This window comes from Rousettus aegyptiacus, unplaced genomic scaffold (genome assembly GCF_014176215.1).
Source record: "Rousettus aegyptiacus isolate mRouAeg1 unplaced genomic scaffold, mRouAeg1.p scaffold_m13_p_4, whole genome shotgun sequence".
NCBI lineage: Eukaryota > Metazoa > Chordata > Mammalia > Chiroptera > Pteropodidae > Rousettus > Rousettus aegyptiacus.
Window position 1 is genome coordinate 93,293,318 of NW_023416307.1, and position 23,050 is coordinate 93,316,367.

The 23,050-nt window shown below is 37.0% G+C and overlaps 1 pseudogene; it reads right to left on the reverse strand.

Moving 5' to 3' along the window:
• Positions 1-16,536: 16,536 nt before the first annotated feature.
• On the reverse strand, positions 16,537-22,469 carry LOC118601729 (annotated as a pseudogene).
• Between the last annotated feature and the right edge of the window lie 581 nt (positions 22,470-23,050).

Here is a 23,050-nt window from a genome sequence, read left to right on the forward strand (position 1 = left end):
TGCTAGAAATTTATCGCTTTCACTTTTTAATAATCTTTCTCCTTTTGTTCCTTCCCTCCTGACTCATATCACAGTCTGAAGTCCATTCCTAAAGAGAAAATGTGAACTGTAGTATTATTGGATAAGAGTCCAGTCTTTCTAGGTCTATGGCTTGTGTTTACTAAGGGCCTTACTCCTTAATGGGTACTTCTTAGATATTTGTTGATTATTGATTAGCCTGTGATTTTAAATATTTTCTCCAAGAAGAGACTAGGAAATTGATAAGAATTAGCTATCCTTTGTCAACCTTTTCTGCTCACAGAAGCAGAGGCTAATGCATGCTGCACTGACTGACTAAACCACTGTGAAGACCGAGGCCCTCATCTACAATAGACCAGGCTGTGAGAATAGGTAGGTATTGGTGTTTAAGCACTGGGTGTATTTGAGTCAGGCTTTCAGCGGTTCTTCTAATGCTGCACACTAGGTATTTACAACCCACTAGCTGGAAAATACTAGAAAGCTTGCTGTGGAGGCTGCATGTGCAAAGCCATCATTAACTTCTCTGCCATATGCTCTCTGCCATAGTTCTTTTCCACTCTCTTCATTCTCTATCATCACTTTCCTCCATGCCTCAGTCAGAAGTGAATCAGGGATGCCAGGTGCAATTAGCCAGGATTTCTTACCAGCCCACATGATATGTGATTTAGTAATACAAAGTAATACTTAACACCAACATTTTAGAAGTGTTCTATCTGCATAAATGGAACTCTGTTGAGTTCTTCGCCTTGGAATAAGATTATGGTTGCTCCAGTAGGATTGCAAAACATCAGTCATGAGGTGTGTGAAAATAAAATTATTTTAGTTATGCTTCGGGTATCCAAGTTTGCTAATATTAAAAAAAATAGAGTAGATTCAGGGGTTTCTGTATAAAAATTTCATTCTCATTGACTTGTATTTGATATGACTTCATGAGTGAGTAGGAGAGAACACTTTTGTTACAATTAGTGAATAGTAACTTGAATATACATTAGATGTTGGATGGCACTCTTGAAAAATTTAGCTATAGCCTCAAAGCCAATATTGACTGGATAATAAGTTACTAGGAATTTTCTGTTAGACATGTCCCTGCACCACTTATCAAGATGTGGCTTGGCTAAACTAGTCCAGTAATCTTTAGCCCAATAACAACCTCCAACCTATATAAAGAGAAGACTAGACATTCAAGGGGAAACATTAAGGAAATGTATCGCATGCTCCAGGGGAGAGGGCTTTGGCTCTTACTTCCGAGCCTGGAATGGGAGCTTCCTCAGGGCACTGTTGCCATTTTCCCTACACCTACCCCAGGAGAGAACTGGCAGAAGTGGATGCGTGAAAGGGAAGTGGGAGTACAGTCCATTTTCCGCCCCCATGCAGGTCAGGGGGATTTGAGGGGGGTCAGGTTGTTGATGGAGAGGAGACTGAGCACTGAATTACATGAGATTGATACTTTGACTGAGACTAGACCAGATCTGAGAGTGAGACTTGATTATCCAAACGAGACTTGTTCTTATAATTGGCAGTAACTAGAAAGTTATGGAATCTGTAAAGTATAGTCAAGGGTAGAGAAGGGAGGCCTGACAGGGCAGGTCTGAAGTCAGTGGCTGGAGGAAAACAAAGCTGTTTCCTGTTTGAACCCTGCTTGATTCAGATCATTCAGTGAACTGGTTTCTCATGCAAGCCTGGGTACACCCATGGGACTAAGTTCTATTGGCAATTGTCATCTGTCTTGGGTGTCTAATCAGAAAAAGAATAGAGAAATTAAGGGCTAGATCTTCTTTTTTTAATTCCATCCTCAAAAAATATCTTGGTACTCAAGGAATGGTTCAAGGAGTAACTAGAGGCCCCTGTCTCAAGATATTCTCTCATTTGATACCTGTTTCTTTGGATTAGCAAAGATTATTTTTTTTTTTGCCTTTAGAAAGTATTTTTTTAATTAAGTTTATTAGGGTAACATTGGTTAATACAATTATACAATTTTCAAGTGTACGTTATCATTTGACATATGTATATTCTGGTGTGTGCTTACCATCCAAAGTCCAGTTTCCTTCAGCTGCCATATATTTGATCCCCTTTACCCACTTCACCCTCCCCCTAAACCCTATATTTGACCCCCTTTACCCCGTCTATCTTCTTCCTCCTCCTCCAGCCCACTAGTAACCATTAGTCTATAGTCCTCTGGTAACCACTAGTCTATATTCCATGTCCGTGAGTCTCTGTTTCTCCTGCTCATTTGTTGCTTTTAAGTTTATATGCCACATATAAATGATATCATGTGACTTTCAACTTTTTCTGTCTGGCTTATTTCACTTGGCATGATTATTTAGAGTTCCATCCAGGTTGTCGCAAATGGCACTATTTCATCTCTTCTAATGGCTGAGTAATATTACCTTGTATATATGTACCACAGCTTCTTTAGCCAATCATCTATTGTAGGACACTTCTGTTGTTTCCATGTTCTGGCTACTGTGAATGATGCTGCTATGAACATTGGTGTGCAAATATCTTTTTGGATATGAGTTTTCAAATCTTTGGGCTAAATACTCAGTAGAGGGATAGTTGGATCATATGATAGATCAATTCTTAGTTTTTTTGAGGAACCTCTATACTGTTTTCCATAGTGGCTGTACCAATTTGTCGTCCCACCAACAGTGTATGAGGGTTCCTTTATCTCTGCATCCTCTCTAGAAAGTTTTTAAGTAAAATGTAAATATTTCCAGGAGGACAGCACCTGAGATAATAATAGTCAGTGACTTTGAGGAATTGTCTAATGGAATCAAGTCCCATCTCTGCTCAGAAACCTTCAGTGGACCTTCGGTGTCTTTGTAATTAGTCTGAACAATTGAACTTGGCACATAAGAACTGCTCCTAGATTAATCTTCTGGCCTGGACTCTTTCTAAATTCTCCAGATGTTGATATTACTGCTCTTCTGGAGTCCATGCATCCTCTTAAACATGCTACTCATTTTTTTCACCTATCCCATCATGTTCTTCTCCCCATCACTTCCTTAAAAAGTCTATACTTATTGGACTGGGTTCAGATGCCGCATCCTGCATTTTTCTTGAGTCTTCATATTGATTTCTCTTTCCCTTAGTGATTCTTAATGTAGAAAGCAGTCCCTACTTGGGTAAGATGACATTATACAACAGGAGTTAGAGAAAGAGTTAAAGTTTCAGCAAACTGATAGTTCATGAAGGTTTTTCTAGACAAACACTGGGACTTCTTTCAAGAGTATCTCATCAGCACTTCCCCCTACCTTTATTTTTACAGTTCTAAGGTTTACTCTTTTCTTTCATATTGAGTCTAATAAGACCTCCTCTCCCCTGAGTGTCATCTGGTCCCCTTCCTCTGCTGACCACAAGGAAATTCTTAGAGGAGCTCCCTCATAAATTTCATATGTTAAAAACCCAGCTGATGAGCACTCTCCTCCTCCCTTCTCTGCAGATCTTAGTAGACAAGAAGGTTTTTTAAAATTCCTGTGTCTGTGAACTTAATATTTATATCATCCTATAGCCTTGAATACAAGTCTAGTATACAGTACTCCCTGCCAAGCATAGAATTTTCTGTCTTCTCCCCTGATGGACTGTATACTTCTTGGCAGTTGCCTCATTGGGTACACACAATTCTATTACTCCATGTAGAGTACTTTGTACTTTGTACGTGCTTAATAAATGTTTGACAAATGACAGTCCATGAGATCTTAATCTATAGGGGAAAATCTTCAGAGATAAGCCAAATGAGAGTGAAAAGAGCTGTTAGAAAGGGTGTAGAATGAAGAGCTCTGTGGATCAGCTTAAGTCATGCTGCCATTTTGCCTGAAATTGGCTTGGAATCAGACTGCAACATACCTGTTTACATAAGGCTAAGGATGTCAGCCTATAAGGAACTTAACATCTTTTTCTTTGTTTTACCTTTTCATGCATGCTCAGGCCAATGCATGTGTGTGTATGTGAGTGCGCGCGTGTGTGCCAGCACATGTGAGCATACACATATGTAAGATGGGGGCAGGCAACACAAATATGGGCCTGGAATTGAGGGAAGTTGTGGTTTTTACCACTCACTCCAATGTGTGAGGAAGAGTGTTTGAATTTTCAATGGCTTCAGTAGGGTCTAAATACCATGTCAGTGATATTACACACTTTCTGGGCTGGTTGGCAAAATGTGACACAAATGTTATACCCAGACCAAAGAGGATACAAGAGATACATTAGCTTTCAGGGCTAAATTCTTCCCCCTCCATGGAGCCTTCCAGATTTATATAGTCTACACACACCACTCCTTTATGGAAGGTCCTACAACATTTAAAACTTGATGCTGCTTACGTCCTTGATTATGTCTTGCTATTTTTAATTTCCTTAATAGCTCCTGTCTTTCATTTGCTTCTAACTTCATATCTTCCACGGCTTTCTTGCTTCTCATCACATGAAGCTGTGCTGAACACATAGGAAAACTAAAAACTATTAATAGTTTTATTCTCTAATTAAATCCAACATGGAGTAGATACTACAAGGTGCTTGTTTTTAGTGGTGTGGGAAAGTAATTTGGGGAGTTATCTCCAAAGATCAGATATTCAAATACTAACTGAATTTGCCTCTCTCTAGTCCTCAGGGGAACTGAAGCAGATCAAAAAGACTTTTCAAGAAACAAGCCATAAGTAGCTGAAAAACACAAAAGTTCAAATCACATCCGGTGTAACCCTGTGAGAAAATTTCTGCAGCAGAAGGAAGTCTGCTATTCTTGACCTGAACTTTAATATTCTACAGTAATGTGTGGGCTACAAAAATGCTTCTAATCTCACTGGCAAAGTTATATTCTTATCCGTAAATCATATCTGAAATTAGAGGAACCAACTGACTGATAGAAAAAATTTTCCCAGTGGCAATATATGTGTATGTACATATATTTAAATCAAAGTAATTGATTAATATTATGAAAACTTCATCTCAGTTTTAAGTGGCATTTTTTTTAAATTTGATGTGCATTATTTTAAAAACATGGCACAGACATAGACTTTAAAACCCATATGCCTCTGGCATTATTCATACAGAAACTTTCAACCAGCCTACTTGGAAAACACTTTTAACTATAGCTCATATCATTAGTGTTTTTGCTGTCTAAGCAGAAATAAATTGGGATGCAGCTTAGCAAAAGGCCAAAGAAAACATAAAATAAGAAGAGTAATAGATATATTTTGTAAACATTTTCCTGTGAAATTAATATTCTAATTATTTTTAATTAGTATATTTTCACATATCTGAGAATGTGAAAGAGTATTTTGTTAGGATAATCTGTGTTTACCAAAATGCTAACTTTGGAACTCATAGTTTTTACTCAGTTCTTGCTGCCAGGCTTCCCATCTGGGCCCTCACAGCTTGCTGTCAGCTCCTGATCTCGATTCTGATCTCCAGACTGGAATTTATAGTTCCCTGATCATTGTTTTTGAAAAGTCCTATTGATACTTCTAACTCAACAAGCAAAAAGTGACCTCGTGATATCAACTGCAAATAATATTTGCATTCACATTTTTGACACTCTCCACACCTGGTTCAACTTTGACTTATTTTTCTGTGTCCTACAATCAGTGGTAGCTAAGTCCTATTGATTCTGACTTTGAAGTGTCTAGTGAATATTCTTAGATTTCTATTTCAATTTCCATTGTCTTAGTTCGGGTCACACCCTTTTATTCTTGCAACAAATAATTGTCTAATTGGTCTCATGGGCTATTGTTTCTTCTCTCTCAAAAGCATCCTTTATGTTATCCCCAGGGTATCCTTCCTAAAGAATGACATGGATGATAACCCTCTCTTGCTAAAAAATTGTGGTAGGTTCCCATAGCCTACTAAATGTTTCTAACTTAACATTTCTACCTTATTTTATGCAGCTCTCTCCCATCATCTCACACTGAACCCCAAGAGACAGCTCACTATTGCTCAGTGAGATACCCACTTCACCCCTGTGTCTTTGCTTGGGTTGTTTTTATCCCTAGAACTTACAGATGTCTTAAGACTTCTCCTATTCCATCATCCCTCTCTGCTCCAAGCATCACTCTTCCTTTAAGATTAAACAAAAACACAATTTCTCTTGGCAGCCTTTATGGAGATGTTGTTTACATTTCTGTCTCTTCTGTACATCAAACTTGAATTCCCAGAGAACAGGAACTGTATCATTTTTATCTTCTTTTTTTTTTTTAAGATTCAATTTAGTAATGGATATATATTAATTGCTCAATGAAGTTTTGTTAAATGAATAGATGAATTGTTGCTTCTTTTGTGAATCTTTATCTGATCCTCTGAAGTAAAATTATTTTCTCCATATGTAGCTAAAACATTTTTGTACATATCTTCATTTATTTATTTGAATTTGGTTTTCTATGGTGTAGGTTGGTATGTTGTCTTTATATTTACCTTGCTTGGGGCTTGAGGCACTTCTAGAATCTGTGGCTTGATGTCTTCATCAGCTTTGGAAAATTCATGCTCATTATTTCTTCAGATATTGCTTCAGCCCCTTTCTTTCCCTCATCCTTTTTGGGACTTTAATTCCATATGTTGAGAACTCAATAAATAGATTTAATAGAAGATTAGACACAACTGAAAAATGAACTAATAATCTGGAAGATAGGACAATGGAAATTATCCAGAATGAAGTGCAGAGAAAAAGAATGGAAAACACAGAAAGAAGCATATGGGATTCAGTATAAAAAATCTATTTATTGATTTCTCAATTTATTTATCAGTTTTAGAATTTTCATTTGATTCTTTTTTATAGATTCTAAATCTCTGGTGAAATTCTCACTTTAACCATCTATTTTTGTTAATCTATAAATCAGAGGGGTTTTAAAGTATTTAAATAAATCCTTGGATCTCTGGAAGATCTATTTCTACTGTCTTTTTCCCTTCTTGATCATCTTTCTTGGATGTCTGGTAACATTTTATTGAATGCTGGACATGTACATAAAATTGCAGAGATTACAGATCATACTATCTTGCTCCAGAGATAATTTTAAAAAATCTTCTAGCACTTTGGCACTACTGATAGTTCTGCCCAGCTTTTTATAGATACCACTTATATGCCCCTCTATAGATATTGCATATAAACAAGTAAATACCTCAAGGAAAAATGCTGCTCAGATTGTTGGACTCATCTCTCTCTGCTTTCCTCGTCTCTTCTATCTCACCCCTTTAAGTCCTGGTGCCTTGTTGGCCCTGAACTCCAATTTTTGTCTCCATATCTCTGTGAGATGATGAAAGTTTTGCTCATCTTTTTTGTCTCCCAGCAGCTGCTTTCCATTTGGCTTCTTAGCCTCTCCATACATGCTGTGTATGAATCAGTAAATGCCTCGGTGAGCTAAGTGTTATGAAATGTTGGGCTGACCTCAGTGAGTTTCTCTTCTCTCTGGGATCCTGGTCCTGCAAAGTTTGGCTTCTTTGAGAGTTTCCAATGTCTTCAAACATATTTATTTCATTCATTTTATCACACCTTTGTAGTTTGTTCAGTAGGGTGATTGATCTGAAAAGATAGTCTGCCATAGCTGGAAGTGGGATTCTGTATTTTTCTATTATAGCACTTTCTTCTACTATAACTTTCCAGGTACATTTCTTTCTCCCATTTATGAGTTTCTTAAGAGCAGGAACAGTATTTTATTTTATTTTTCTCTTGTAAAATGCCAATTTACTAATTAATTCATCTGATGATTTTTTTGAGAACATACTATGGGTTAAGTGTTGAGGATATATCAGAGGAATAAAATAGACAAGACCTTAGCTGTTCTGAAGCTCATGTCCTGGTGGGAAAAAAAGCACAAAAATAAACAAATAAACAGCAAAAATGTAAAATAGTAAAAGGTGTTATGAACAGGATTAAATTAGAATGCCGAAAGAGAAGGTGGGTGGCTACTTACTGCCCTCTCTGAGTGGGTCACTACTGAAATTTAAATGACAAGAAAAGTCAGCCATGAAGAGAACTGGAGAATTCCAGGCAGAGGGAAGAGCAATCATGAGTATTACTTATGGTTCCTGAAGTAGTTAAGATACCTGTAATAGGCATAATTTCTTGCAGGAGGGCCCCTCATTCACCAGGGTGGTAGAGTTGAGTAGAAACAATGATTGTTTTTTTCTTACCTTTTAGGTATATTCAAATACGCTATTTTTTTTAGTAATCACATTAATAATTATGGTTTACATAAAAATACTATAGTTTTACTAGGGCTCCGTATCAGTTTTAGCAAAAAACAGAATCCAATGCACATAGTTCAAGAGACTGCAAAGAAGAGGCTGCTTATAGTAGTGTGGGCAGGGTAAGGGAACCAGCAGAAATGGTGAGGCATCCAGAAACTAGCAAGATCAGGAGATATTACTGAAGTGAGCCTGAAGTGCATGACTTTAGTACAGCCACAAGCTAAAGTCAGGGAGGAGTGTAGCTGCTGCCAGAAAGCATAGCCTGGAGAAGAGAGGGAGCAGAAAAGAAATGCCCTGTCTTCTTATTCCTCCTGCCTTGCTTTGTGGCGCCTTCCCTGACCAACACTGCTCAAGAGCCAGCTGGCAGTGGAGAATGATTGATGCAATCCATGAAATTGGTCCCTAGGGCTCAGAACTGCACAGACAAGGGCCAAGGAGGACCCCAAAAGAAGGAGGAAACCAACCACAATCCATATATGCTCACTTTTGAAATAACAAGCAATAATGGATCTGAAGAGAGTTTAGAGGCTTCTTTTGGAACTTCATCCTTTCTAGGACTTATGTGATAGAAAGTGCCTTTCCCAAACCAAGGATAGAGAACACGAACAGTTTTAAGTCACTCATTTTGTCTTTAAGGACACAAAATTTTTGTGAAGAAAGTTGAAATTAGCTTAGGAGAATATCAAGATATGAGAGTGGCACTCTCAGGGGAGATTTAAAGAATTGTTTTAAAGCAGAGTCTGGCAATTCTACTGATGGGAGGAAGAGACAGACCCGGGGAGAGTGGGGACAAAGATGCAGGTCAGAGAGAGGTCTGAGAATAAGGGGCCTGCAGTGAGGCATGGATTGCTCAATGTATAATCATCAATATCCCCAAATTCTTTAAATCTAGTTATATGCTGAAAATCTGTTTGCTAATGAAGGAGTCATGCATTGATATGATTATTGCTTTATGACACAGAAATAACCATTTTTTTCCATTCAGTAATTTAAAATAGTAAAATAGTAAAATTTTAAAAAGTTAAAATTGTATTGCCCCGCCTATACAAAAACTCCCACATATACTTGTCTGCATACACTCCTGCATACACTCCAGCATTTCCAGGCCCAGAGACTTGGCGGATTTAGGCTAAGCCATATTTAGTTCATGTATGATATTTTCTTCTAAAATATCCCAAATGGAACAATCTCTTACAATCTGAATATTGTATAACTTTCCAGTAAATACTTTTTTGTCAACATCTAACTTAAATTTTTATTTTATTTTTTTACATTGAAAATAGGACAGTTCTTAGATGGCAAAGGGCAGTGGAGTAAATCTTACTGTTTCAAAGGGAATGTACACCATTTTGTTTCCGAGAGCTTGAAATGATTTATGTCACATATTACTTTTCAAAGGCTTAGTATTTACAATTTTAAGTACTTTATAAATTTTTAACTCATGAAATATCAAACAACTTTGTGAAGTATCTAATATTATCCTCATCATTATACATATAGGGAGGCTGAGAATTGTAGCACAGAGAGGTTAAATAACACCAGACCGCACACATGATAAATAAGGAAAGCTGAGATACAAATTCTGAAAGGCTGGCTCCAGGGTCTGGGCTCAACTGCAATGCCAAGGTGCCTGCACTGAGTCTCGAGGCTTGAATTTATGATAATTCCACTACTGTAGAATTTAGGTTTCCATATTAAGAACCAAAGTGTTTACCAAGTATTTAAACTACCACTTTCAAAAGTGCCCAGTGTATAGTTCTTGCCTTGAAAATGCTACTGATTAGAATATTATCATAGGAGAATCCATTAATGTTTCTTTGGGCCAATTAAAGTGAAAGCATTTCTGAAAATGTGTTACTTGCAAGATGTTCCCTGTAAAAAGGTTTCTGTCATCAAAGTTTGCTGGATGTCATGTGTTATATCCACATATTTGAGATTCACAACATATGTATTAAAAATACTGAACATTTCTTCAATAAAGACACCTATTTAACTTCTTTTTCAACCTAGACTTTACTAAATTAAATTTACCAAAGAATTATTTATTTATCATTTATTTATTATTATATTTATTAATATACTATAGAATCGGCTTTGTACAATTTTGAACTGGTTTCTTAAAATCAAAGCTTTGTCTCAGAAACTTCTATAAGGCAAGCAAAAAAGTAAAGGGGGCTGAAAAAAATGACCAGAAGTAAAACAAGGATACAGACATTTTTGCATACACTGTCTAATAAGCTGCTAAAATGATAATTCTCTTCATTGAATAACATTGTCCTTTGGCTTTATTTCTGATCTTAGACAGCTTTAGATATAAGTTTGAGAAGTATAGCAAGGAACTTCTCTTGCCCTTCCCTTGTGCTATGAATGTCTCCTCAAAGAGCCTTGCTTTGTTTGACATTTTAGAATGATTCCAAATGCTCAAAAAGGGCAGATTCTAAATCCAGATCTGGTGAGAAATGCTGTTACTTATCTGAGAAGAGCCAAAGGGTGCATACACATATGTGAAAAGGAGATCTTTTTAAAACACAAAAATGAGAGAGAGAGAGAAAGGACACTTGATATATAAGGATTTGTTATTTATTTAAAGCTCTGTAGTTATGCTAATCACTTCATGCTCTAATTTATCTACATCTGGAATGGGATTCCCAATTATATTCTACCAATATGGTTAAAAATGCTGTATTTTCCCTTCTTTCCCCTCCCATCCTCTCTCCTTTCATTCTCCCGCCCGCATTCCCACTCCTGTCTCTCCCTCCCTCTTTTTCTTATTTCTCTCTCTCTCTCTCTCTCTCTCTCTCTCTCTCTCACACACACACACACACACACACACGCACACACACACACCAGTCATATTTAGATTTATTATATTTCTGGACAACTAGTTCTGACCACAGTGTTGGGCCTCTGTCTTTGTCCTCACTTCCAACACCTTCCCCATGGTAGTCTGCCCCATCCCCCTCCCAGTCTTTTGATTCTTCTTGGACAAGTTAACAGTCTCAAGAGCAACACAGAACAACTTGGCTTTCTCATACTTCTGCCTCTCAACTTGACTCCCAACGCCTAAGATAATTGGGAGTCCCTGCTGCATAGAACCTCAGTGTCACACTTCAATTTTCCATTAGAATTGGGCCTGTTCCAGCAAGGAGGAAACTACTCTCTGTAAGTAAGCATGTGACCTGTGCAAAATGAATTCACTTTTCAACAGCATCAGAGGACCATTTAGTAAATTACCTTCATTGCACAGATTACCACCTTTGTGTCCTGGGCAGATGGAATTGGTGTCACATGCATGATCTTTTTTCTCACTGGGATGAAGTGTACTTACATAAAGGGCTCTGGCTTGCTGATGAGCTTGAGTCTGGAAGGTATTTGGCTGAGGGTCTGCAGGACATGGCGAGCATGGGTATAATGGTTGGTTCCTGAAGTTTCTAGAAGGGGTTTATGGGGATTCTACAACTGGATTCTTGAAGTAACATTTGATGATTGATAACAACAACAATGACAATAATGGTTTATTTAGCCATTATTTAGCCCAAAATCTCACACAACGTTCTAACTATTCTCACTTTTACATTAGTACAATGAATCTCAAATGATCTCTGAAGACTGCTAGGCAATCTTAACAATTTCCTGGATGTTCACCTTCCCACTTTCCATCAGGACTATTACACACGTCTTCTTCCTTAAGTCCCTAATAGCATTCTATCCCCTCTAGCCCACACTGGGGTTAACTTTGCCTCATAATTTATAGATGCAATCACATGAGAGGTATCTCATTTTCCTACCATTGTATCTGTCAACTTTCATCAATCTATACTCACACATTTTGCTTTCCATTTTGCTGAAATGGAAAAAGAATCCCTGGTCTCATCTGAGGCAAACACTTCCACTTGTGCGTACCATCCTCCACTCTTCCTTACCTTATCAAAGATTTCATTCTTGTACATACCCCTCCTCTCTCCATCATCATCAATTTCTCTTGCTCTTTGGGGATGTCTTCTCTTTCTATTTACACTGTTTTTTCCCCTTGATCTTATCTAATCCTATGGCTTTAAATGCAATCTATACTCTGATGACTTCTAAATTGTATCTCTAGCTAGGGCTTTTCTCCTGAACTCCAAACTCATATGTTCTGCTGCATACTTCATGTCTCCATTTGAATGTCTAATAGGCATTTCAAAATTAACATAGCTAACACAGAACAAGGGATTTTAGCCCCCTACACTTACCCTAAACTGCTGTTCCTCAAATACCCACTTGAGGAACAGCAGTTTAGGGTAAGTGTAGGGGGCTAAAATCCCCTAGGAATCTAGTGGTGCTAATAGGTTCCTTGCTTTTCTCCACATCCCACCTCCATTTGTCCCTCCATCCATCTGCTGTCTGTCTGTCCATCCATCCAACCATCGATCCATCTATACTCAAGTTCTTTCACTCTGTATTCTGAATTTGACTATTTTATCATTTCCATTGCTATAATTCTTGTTCGAGCCTCAATAGTACCTCCTAGCTGCCCACTTGCCTTCATTTTTCCTGGTTACAACTATTTTATTATTAATTGGGCAAAGACATCACACTGTGGTTAACATCACAGCATGCAGCATCAGACTGCCTGGTTCAAATGATAAACTAGTTAACGCTAGATTCGATTTACTAAAGTGAATATTAGAGCATATTGCTCTCTTACTTAAAATCCTCTAATGACTTCACATTATAATTGAACACAATTAGATTATTAATCATGGCCTAAAAGGACCAGTAAGCTCCTTACAGTCTTGGGCCTTTCAATGCAATACTTCCCTAAACATTTTCATGGCTGCTCACATCATTTCATATCTCAGTTCAAATCATTTCCTCTCAGGGGCCTTCTTTGATTACCTTCTTGGAGACACTCTATATCATATGACTCCGTTTTCTTCATAGCACTTGCTATCTAAAATTTGCTTATTCATCAAGTTGTTTCCATGTTTACTGTTAAGCTTCCTCACTAGAATGTCAGCTTTTTGAGGGCAAGGACTCTACTTTTTGATTCCCAGAACCTAGACAAGGTCTGGTAGAGAGTTATGTACTCTATAAATATTTGTTGACTGATTGGACCAGAGTTCTTCTATTTATTGATTAATGTAAGTAATTCAAGTACATGAGAAAAATTTTAAATAACATCGAGGCAGAAAATAAAAAGCAGAATTATCCTTCTGCTTGCACTTAGGACTTCCTCTTTAGGTCCTAGTCCCAAGATATATATTAGGTTTTGGGAGTTGTAGAATTTAGCACATTAAGATTACTATTCTCTTATTCTATTTTTAAAAGTTACATTATTATTTAAAATGTCTTTTTGGTTACTTTATAGAGATAAATAGTACACTTAAATCGCTATTTTTTTTGTATCCTCTTTATATAAGAAGAGAAAATGTAATAATAACTATATATGATGTCAGGTGGGTGTAAAACTTATTGGGGAATCACTTTGTAAGTTATATAAATGTCTAATCACTATGCTGTACACCTGAAACAAACAAACAAACAAACAAACAAAATGTACAGCACACTTTCTTCCCTATTTGTGGCCTCTCCCCTCTCAGCTTAAGTCATTACTTTACATGAAGGTTTATTACATTTATATTCTGATTTGTAACTATAATTATGTCTTCTGTGCTTTGATGATAGGTTAGTTTCTTAAAATCAAATATCATTAAATAGCAATTGAAAATTATGATTATGTAAATATTATTCAGTGGAGAACTAAGCAGTTTGATTAGACTTGTAGAGAAGGAAAATCATCCTAAATTACCAAATCTATGACATTCAAAGGAGAAAGATTCAATCTTCAAGGTCAAATGAATTCTGTTTTCCACTTCATATTCTTTTTACTTGTTAAAACCATGCTGCAGTTAATTTACTTTGATTTGACATATGACATTTTTGACTGGTTTGCTTGGTCTTTTCCAAAACCTCTAATTGTCCCTCTTTTTCTTGTTGATATGAAAATTATAATAATAAAAATAAGTCTTTTTAGAGAAGTTACTGAGGGCCAGGCATTAAATGTTTTACATGTATTATTTCACTTAATACCCACAATGACCCTATGAAGTTGAAATTATTTTCATACTCATTTTGCAAACAAGAAAATTGAGTCAAAATAGTTTAAGTAACTGCCTAAGGTCACCTACACAGTTTATAATTTGAACTAAGCACTCTGATTTAAGAGACTGAGATTTTAATCACATTATGATGTCTTTACTCAGTGTGTAAGCATATTAAACTTCTGTTATTGAAGTAAGTCTATTTTTTTTTAATTAAAGATCTTTCTGAGGGGATTTCCAACTTTCCGTTTCAGTTTGAACTTTCAGGTTTAGAATTGCTGCTTGACTATAATCTTGACATTTCATTTTATTGCACTTCTGGTTTGGTCTGCAAGTCTTTCTTTTTTATTTAATTTAAATTTTTACTGGCATACAATGACAAGTTAAGTTTTTCAGAAAGGGTAACTGAAAAGTAAAATTTCTGTGTCCTTGCTTGTTTAAAAAGTCACTGTATGGACCTCACACTTGACTGATAGTTTGGCTAGCTATAAAATTTAGGTTCAATGTTCTATCAGCACTTTGCCAACATAGCTCCATTATCTTCCAGCATCCAGAATGGTTGATGAGAAGTATGATGCCAGATTTTTTGGTAAATACTTTCCTCCCTCTGATTTATGTTTACTTTGTCTTTTTGTTTAGTAATTGATAAACCTGTAGAAAGTTTTCTTCTATGATTTATTTGACAATTATTTTCCTTCCAACTCTTTTATTTTCTCTCCTTCTGGAATGCTTCATAGATTGGTGTTGAAATTCCTAGACTGAAGTTAGATCTACCATATTGCTTAAGTTTTTCACCTCCTTTCTTTAAAATATTTTCCTGTTTTTCTTTTTTTCTTTTTAACCTGTAATCTTTCTTTGACTTTGTTTTCTTAGCCTTTCTGTTAGATTTTATTTTGACAATTATATATTTAACTTCTAAAAGATTGTTATTTTTCTCTGTACTATATTCAGATATCCTGTTTGATTTTGTTGGTAGCAGTCTCTTTTTTAATCTGTACATGAATTCTTGGTAATCGGTTACCGTACTTACCTTAGAGATTCTTTCACATCGTTGATTTCCTACCAATATTTTTCCTGTTTGTAAAAAAAAAAAAATTTTAATATGGGCCGCCAAGGTAAGTTTTTTTTCTGTAGCTGAGTAGATCCATCTCTACAGCAGATCTCACCATCCTCCCCTCCAAAAAAATGCCAAAATAGGATAGACATTACTATGAAGCACCAAGACCCAAGGTATTCCCAAGGTAAATGTTCAATATCTTTATAGGACAGAGCTCTAGCTTTATGCAAAAGCCAACAGTGTGGCTTATGTGTTCTCTAATATGTGTGGGAGTGGGAGATGTAGGAGCTCTGGTCCGGCTCTTTTGCATACAGTTTTTTTCCTCTCCCAGAGGCTTAAACAGCAATAATTTATTTAGCTCACAATTCTGTGGGTTAGCAAATTAGGCTAGGCTCAGCTGGGTGGTTCTTCTAAGCAGTCTTTTAATTAATTATGCTGATTACAGTCTCAAAATAAATTTTTCTACCTGAACATTTCAACTCTGAGCTAGGATGCTCTCTGTGTTTCTTTTAAGAAAATAGTTTCAACCTCTGCTTGAGTCTTATCTTCTTTGCATTCTAACATGCAATTTTATGTGTATCGGTTTATCTTCCAGTAGAATCACATCTACTTATGACGTACACATATTCACCAATGTGTCTGAGCTATTCATGCTCTGGGGCAGTTCACACTGCTCATTCCTTATATATAACCATGTGTAGTTTTATCCATGTATAACCAGAAGAAAATGAGTATCATGTAGCCTTTTCAGACTGGCTTCTTTCACTTGTTAATATGCACTTAAAGTTCCTCCATGTCTTTTCATGGCTTGATAGCTCATTTACTTTTAGTTTTGAATAACATTCTATTGTCTGGATATACCACAGTTTATATATTTACCTACCGAAGGACATCTCAATTGCTTCCAGGCTAGAGGGTTTTCAATGGTGGTTAGTTTTTTCTCTTTCTCTCAAAACCCAGCAGTCAGACCATTTCCTCCAGCTTCTAGGCACCTCACAAAGTCACTGCCCAGCCATAACCATTAGTAGCACAGCAGATCTCCAGGACTTAGAATATAGAGCAACTGTTTAAATCTATATTGTCTAGAAAGTGGGTTGGGCATGCTACTCTTGGACCAGCTCTGGCTCTTTTCTAACTTGGTATTCTGTACTTATTTTACTAATAACATATTTTTCTTCTGTTGTGAATATAAGATCACTGTGAAAATTTGAGACATTGAGAAGAGTTAAAATATTAAATATTACTCAATATTCTACTTCTCAGCAGAAGGTGAACATTTCAGTGTATATTTTTCTAATTTTCTTTTATGTCAGGGGATATGTTTATTGGCATTTGAAAATCAAGTCTTACCCATGGGAAAGGGGGCAGCCCAGGGCTGTGGGTAGGACAATCAGCATCCTAGTCTCCACTCAATTCAGACTCTATCAATCCAGCAACCCAAACCACTCCCACCCCCTCCAAGAGTTCAAAGAAGGTAAAATGGCCCAGAGATATACTGTGCTGCTCTCTCAACAGTCTGCTGAGTTTCATAATCGGAGGGTGAGGAGTTCTGTCCATTTGGTTTCACAATAAATAATCAGAGGCAGGAGGTAGCAGCACAGATACTGGCAACCACACATCTTGCTAGATCTTTATAGCTGTGTCTCTGGATTTGTAGGCCACTGAATTTCTCAACTCCCACATGATTCCTTGGGGAAGGCAACCAGTGACTGATACTGTGTACACACTGGGCTTAAAGTTACTGACTCACTGCCACTTGGAAACCCCGCTGTCCTCTGGACTCATCATTGCAATAATTCCATCAAAGGAAGAGCTGGTGCAGTCATATATCATCTCTTGGTTACTCTTCTTTTGAAGGTATGAATCACAATGCCACAACCGTCATATTCAAACTGGTCTATAGACTTGACCAACAAAGACAGCAAATAAGCCCGCAGTTGCCGCAGGCCCTTTGGCACCATCTTGGAAGCCACAGTCTCCGATAGAAGAGTAGTGAACTTCCAATTTTTTGAGAAGAAATAGTTAGTATACAATGTATATAGTTTTTTTGACTTTTTAAAAATTTATAGCTCATGTCTTTAAATATTCTTCAGAAACGAGATTCTTTATGATAGTTACCACATGGCTACATTACAGTCTAACTTTTCTTTATTTTTGATGTTCAGGATATTGCTCAAGTTTTCCATTATAAATAATACCATGAAGAATGCCTTTGTTCATAAAGTTTTTTAAATTGATGAATTAATGAATTAATTAATTTTTCAATCTCTTAGTTCCTTGAATAGATTCTTAAATGGCAAATAATAGGCCAAAGTATTTTAAAACATTTTCTAGCTTTCGATACATATTGCCAAATTGTCCATCTATTAAGGCTGTTATCAGGATACACTTTTTATTAGTGTGTAAGAATTCTCTTTTGACTGAATTATCATCTAAATTTGATATTATCTTAAAAAAAAAGAGAGACTGGGAAAAAAGATTTTTTTATATCAGCATGATAAGAAGAAATACTTTTAATTTTTTTCTGCTGTATTTTTTGATGCTTATTGAGATGAAATATCTGTCCATCCCTTTTGGTTTTCTTCTTTTGTAATTTTTTTCTATTCAGATTTTGCCTATTTTTCTATTTGTGTGATTCTCTTTTATTAGTGTATTTGTAAGACTTTTATAGATTTTTTTCTCTTTTATACCTCCAAGATATTTTTTATGAATTCTTTCTCTTATGGGTTTATTTGCTTTGGTACTTTTGAAATTTAAAATTTTAAATTACCTGGAATTTACCTTTGTGCAAGTGTGATATAGAGATCTAATTTTATTGTGTTGCTAAACAGGCAGCTGACTGAATGAACATCATTCACTGAATAGTATTTTATTTACCCACCAAATTTAAATGTAATTTTTGAAATATACTTAATTCTTACATGCATTAGGGTCTGCTTCAAGGAAATTGATTTTTTCCTATTACCATATCTGCTTACTGAAGCAGTAGTACACTGTTATATTTATTATATTTTTAAAATATATTCTTATAAGTGGTAGTAAAAATTTCAATGACTAACTTTTCCCTCCAATTTAAAAGCAACTCTTGCCTACTTATTCTTTCATATGAACTTCAGAATAATTTATTCACACTTTCCCATCCCCAATCTGCTGAATCCAATATATTAAGCCTATAAATTAATTTGAAGAAAGCTAACATCTTCATAATATTCAGGCTTCTCCTCCTGTTGCAGGAAAAATCCAAAGTCAGACCGGCGAGAAACCAAGCAGTACCCGAAGAGTTGGAGAACTCAGGTTTATTACACCAGCGATCCCAGAAGAGCTAGCATTCTGAAGATCTGAGCCTGGAGCTCAGTTGCAACATTTCTTATACAGACCCTTTTTGGCATGGGCTGATTGGTTAATTTGTCCTCAGACCATTACAAAATAGTAGGAGTTGCTATGGTTGCAGGTAGTTATATTGCATTACAAAGGGTGGTAATTGCTATGGGTTACCAGCAGTTACAAAGTGTTACAAAGTACTGGAGTTGCTAGTGGGTACAAGCAGTTACCTTTATTGCTTAGACAGATCAAACGAAAAGGAAGGTGAGTCTTGAGTCAATTTCCTGCACAGCCCATATCGCAAGCATGTTTACTGAAGGAGAACTGAGAACTGACTAGCCTTTTGAATGAAAGTCCTCTTCACTCCCAACATGATTTATCTTTTCCTTTATTCAAATAGCTAACCTGTTTTTATATAATCAGTAAAAACTGTGCAATAGAATATCTTTAATAAGCCCATAAAGTCATCCAGAAATGTGGTTTGACCCAAGCAGTCCTGTACTAGAAATCAAGAAACCTGGATTCTTGCTCCAGCTCTGCCATCAATTGGCTCTATGAACTGGGACAATGAGTATCTCTGAGCCTCGATGTTTTTGCTTATAAAACTAGGAAGGCTTGCTGAAGAGTTCTATAAGATCTCTTCCCCAACAGCAATCTGTGATTCTATGAATCATGATGCAAAATTTATATAGGATGTGGTCTCCCAAAGGAAGAGGAATGTTACTATAGCTCAGTGCACTATCGTCACAGGCATTTGTAGGACTTTTATTGAACATATCAGCCCACCATTCCTTAGATGAAAGTTACTAAGAAAGAGAAGAACTGTATATACTATGGCATTAGTTCCATTTCTTACATTTTTCTAGCTTTCAGTGCTGTGATAAAAAAAAACAAATTTAAAACCACCCCACAATGCCATTGTTTAAGTTTCAAAGCAGGAGTGAGATGTGAGCCCTCACCAGGAGGAGGTGGGCCTCATGCTAGAGGCACGAAGCTGTGGGCACTGTTACCATTTTGCAAAGCTCTTGGGAAGTGAGACAAAAGAAATGCAGCAGCTTTGAAGGTCCCCGCCAAACTCTTCTTGAGAGTAGCAGGATTAGGAGGAAAATGAGACTACTAAGAGCATGACCAAGATTTAATATCCCCTTAGAACCCACAAAACAAAAACACAATCATCTTCGTTTTATGATTAAAAAGAAAACATGAAGGACAGTGGCTTTACTTGATCTCTTTAATTGGATTATAACGCTTAAATGGAAATTCTTTTGTAGCAAAGTACCCAAAGCTTTATGGCCAGGACAGAACAGCTCAGAGCAGAGCTCGGGTCCATCTAAGACCTTTCATTCCTAGAAAAATGGGGCTTAATTTCTACATCATAAATGGTGTCAAGCTGGACAACTCCTACTGCTTTTGAAACAATTTAGTATCAAGAACAATGGAAGCTCAAACTCAGTTTGGTTGTGGCTGTTAATAGCTCTCAGTTGGATGGATATTTTCGAAAGCTCTTTTTTTTTTTTTTTCATTGTCACAAAAAATGAACTGGTGATGCATAAGCAAGCATTAGAAGAAGAGCTTAATATATTGGCAGATAAAAATACAGCACCCTCTGAAGGAATGTATCATGGACATAAGCCATAAAAATGTTTTTAATTTCTTTTGGTGTTAAGATACAGTGTTAGAAACTAGTCAATTTCTAGAGTCACTTGAGGCAATTTTCAATGTAATGTTTATTGCAGGATGGCATATGTGACTTTGAATATATAGAGTCAGTTGTTGTGAATGTTGCCTTCCAACTCTGTCCAGGCTACTAGCATCTGGAAGTTGTGGCCATGCTGCATTAAGAAAAATGATTCAGAAGACAATATTAGATCCCCACAAAGTTTATGTAATATTAACTTAATTTGCTGCTAACAGATATAATACTCCTTAAGAGGTGAGTCCTCTTAAGGAACTCTCAATATTAAGAGAAATAAATCGTATTTTTCCCCCAGCCCAGAAACATATATTTTCTTTCTTTTTAAAGACTGCATAATATAAATTTATCCTATTTGTACACATTGAAATCTTTTCCCATTTCATTGTGGAAAATATCTAACTACAAAGCCTCCTTTACAACAGAGTCCTGGGAAAGTATTTTATTACACACCAACGTGGGGGCGGGGGGGGGGTTCATGTGGATAGAAGAGTGATGAAAATGCTATGAAAAGTGACACGGATTGAAAGGGAGGATAATATGCCAAATTATAAAACCAAACAATTTTCTTTGACTTCATTCCAGACATAAGAAAGAAATAGTGTGAATCTGCCATTGGCTCCTCTGGGAGCCCCAGGAAAGGGAAGGAGGGGGCAGAGCAGGCGCCACAGGGCTCTTCTCACTAGGATTTCTCATTCCAGATGCGAGGGCGCCAGTGGAGGAGCTCCACTTTCTCTTCCTGTTGCCTTTGGGGTCGGGTCCTAATGCTGAGCACACCCACGAGTTCCTCCGGCTGGCCTCATTTCCAGTCACCCTCCAGAGGCTCCCTGTTTCTCCCAAGAGCAAATTTCACCAACTCAAGTGTGCCTTCCATGACTTGCCGATCTAAATGAGATCTACCAGTCATGCACACTCATGGCATCCTGGGGGTTTCCTTCACAGCTTCCAGTGCTGTCTGTAAATTTGCCTTTATTTCTGTGCTTACTGGTTTCTCTGGCCGGCTGTACATCCCAGTCAGGGCTGATGCTGCTGCTCACCAGCACCTGGAACAAGCCTGGCACAGAGAAAGTGCACAATAAATCCCTGTGACAAATGAGTGAACTTTGTGGTGTTTGAGGAAGACTGGTTTCTATTTCCCTGCCTTGTCCAGGTAGAATTTACCCACAGCTTGATTTCCATCTGTCATCTTTTTACTTTCTCATTCCCTTTCTCTGTCTTTCCCCTAACCTCCCATCTTCGTTCATTTGTAACAACTTTATTGATTCTCTTGGTTTTGTTTGTTTTGTTTTGTTTTGTTTTGTTTTTTTTCCTTCCATGTTGCTCTAGAAGGAAACAGATGGGTAGAGGATTTCAGATGAATACTGAATATCACATCACCATTGATGAGATTATTTCAGAATTTTCTAAAATTACTCTCCACCATTACGTGGCAAGGGAGAAAATATCCCTGGTTTTTGAGAACTGGGACGCTGCTGCCAGATTTAAATCATTATTAACGAGACAAAGGCTCACCAGGGTAAAGCTACTGGGAAGTTTTCTTCAGCGGTAGGATATATTTAATAAATAGTACTCATCTGAAGGTGTGCTCCTCCTGCGTGTGCCTGTGTATAATTATTTGTCACTGTGTTTAAATGTCATATCTAGGAGAGTTTATCTTCTTTAGACATTTACAATAGCAGCCACCTTGGAACTGCCAGCAGGAGATTACTTGGCTCAGGAAAGAATATTTTTAATGCTACGATATTAATAGCATGAGATTATTTTCCCTCTCCTTTTTTAAAAAAGTGGGCAAATGTGTCAGAAAGCCAACGTCATGCCTTGAGTATATGAAAGGCATTCCAGGTGTAATTGCCTGCTTGCCACATTTGATTACCTCATTTCCAGCTCTCTGGAAAATGAAGTTTATATGGACTTGGCTCCTTCAGAGACACAATCTGAACTTTGTCAGAATTAAGCCCACCAGCTGGGTACTGAGCCACCTCTAATATTGATAGCACAAGCTGATTTGTTAGATTCAAAGACAGGCACACATAGCCATAGTTTCTGGTAGCTAAATACCCTCTGTTCCCAATGATGTCCAAAGCAATTTGACACTAGGTCACCCACCCCACTCTCTCACCTTCATCTCTGCCTGAGAAAGCCTGCCGTGGTGCCAAGCTGCAGCAAGTCTCAACACTTCAGCACAGGCACAGAGGTCTGTTAGTAACCTAGCAACATAGCAGCAGAAGCATCCTTATGCCGTTTAGTTTTTCAAATAATGAAATGATAGTCAAAACATTTTGCATTTAAACAGCACAGTCTCCAAGGACCTTAAAGTCTGTTGTAAACAGAGAAAAAGAGTGAAGGAATCTGCTCCTCCAGGGAGGGGTTGCTAACTCCATTTTATAGATGGCTAAGCTAGAGCAAACAAAGCACGGGGGTCCATTCCACATGAGCAACAGAACTAGCTAGGAAGCATGAAGAAACAACTTCCAGCCAGTGGTGAAAACTAAAGAAAAGATTTGAATCAGCCCATTTTTTTTTTCTCATTAAACTTTACAACTCTGAGGGAACAGAGAATGTGTTCTTCATATATATTGAAAAGTACCAGCCTTCATGCTTGCCAAATTATAGATGAAATCAATGGGTAGGTAGTCTATCCTTTAGCCTCACTGCTAAATAGAGTTATAGAAAAAGTTTTCAAGAGGTTGTTAATTTTCTAAAAGT